Source organism: Phacochoerus africanus, unplaced genomic scaffold (genome assembly GCF_016906955.1).
Source record: "Phacochoerus africanus isolate WHEZ1 unplaced genomic scaffold, ROS_Pafr_v1 Scaffold_15, whole genome shotgun sequence".
Taxonomy (NCBI): Eukaryota; Metazoa; Chordata; class Mammalia; order Artiodactyla; family Suidae; genus Phacochoerus; species Phacochoerus africanus.
The window spans coordinates 637,658-639,288 of NW_025927343.1; the positions used below are offsets into that span (position 1 = coordinate 637,658).

At 40.4% G+C, this 1,631-nt stretch overlaps 1 pseudogene; it reads right to left on the minus strand.

Moving 5' to 3' along the window:
* On the minus strand, positions 1–1,429 carry LOC125119145 (olfactory receptor 10AG1-like; annotated as a pseudogene).
* Positions 1,430–1,631: the final 202 nt, after the last annotated feature.

Genomic DNA, 1,631 nt, shown 5'->3' on the forward strand with positions numbered 1-1,631 from the left:
TATAGGAACATAGAAAAAAGTAGGAGATATTTTCTGTATTTACATGACAAACATAAGCAAATCCCTTCTGTAATGTCACATCTTTGAATCAGGTTAAAAACTTGGGTAGTAGTTTTCTCAGGGCCACCATGATGTTTTTGTTCCTCAGAGTATATGTCATGGGATTCAACATTGGGACCAAAACAGTGTAGAAAAGAGAGATACGTTTCCTGGTCCCTTCAGCTTGATTTGGTCTGTGTTTCAAATAAGAGATGGTCACTGTTCCTTAGAATACAACCACAATGGTCAGGTGGGAAGAGCATGTGGAGAAGACTTTAGCCCTCCCTCTGTCTGATGACAGTTTCAGAATGTTGGAGATAATGTGCCCATAGGTGTTGGAGGTCACTGAACAGCTGAACTTTGCAGAATGCAAATATCTGCTGACTTAGGATTCTAAAGTACAGGGTCTTCTTCAAAGACAAAATAAGGGAGTTATGCATAAACTATGTTATTCTGCAAACAGCTGCACTATGCCCTAGAGGTATGCACCAGTGCTAATAGTTTCCTTTGTTTTTCACTGAGGTAGCTTTGTCATTTCCTAAGTCTGTTCCTACTCACTAATCTACATATGGCAATTTCCTTAATAACAGTCATGTGTCCTAAAGCCCAGGGCCTTTGTTCTGTGGAACAGGAGTGCCGCCTGGTCCCCCACTTTCTAGATGTAGAAGCGTCTTGTGTGTTTTGTTATGTCACGCCATCCCTCTTCCCTGTTGCACTGCAGTGCTGGATGTGGCACATAGGAGACAACAATCAACAGAAATGGAAGCATGATAAACACCATGGCAACTGCGGAGACCTCTATTTCATTCACAAATATGTTCCCACGAGCTTCAAGATCAGGGGGAGGTCACAGAAGAAATGATAAATTGTATCAGACCCACAAAAGGGCAGAGAGAAAATCTGTCATGTTTGCCCAATCATGACAGAAACTCCACTGAGCCAGGAGGTGGTGACCAGCTAGACACAGACCTTGTGGTTCACGACTAGACAATGGTGCAGAGGGTTACAAATGGCCACATAGCAGAAACAGGCCATCATGGTCAGGAGCAGACACTCTGAAACTCAAAACAGAAGGACAAAATACATTTGTGTAGTACAGGCAATGAAAACTATGTTTCCTTTCAGGTCAAAAGGTCCATGAGCATTTTTGGAATAGTGACTGCTACATAACAGATTTCTAAAAAAAAAAAAAAAAAAAAAACCAAAAACTGTTGAGAAAAAAAATACATGAGGGGATGGAGAGTGGGGTCAATTCCTGCTATCAGTATTATGATACTATCACACATCAAAATGGTCAGGTAGATGACTAAAAATATCAAGAAAAGCATCCACTGGAGGTTGGACTATCAGAAAAACCCAAGGAAACAAATTCCATCATTGTACTGATGTTTGATTTTTCTGATTTTAATATATTCACCATCTGCAGATATGGTAATTCAACATAGTTAGATAATTAATGCTTCTGAACTACATTTCTTCTTCTATTAACTGAAATATATGTATGACTCTATAAAGTCTCTCTCTTTTTTTTGGGGGGGGGGCTGCACCCACCGCACATGTTATGTTGGTTCCCAGGCTGGGGATTTAATCAG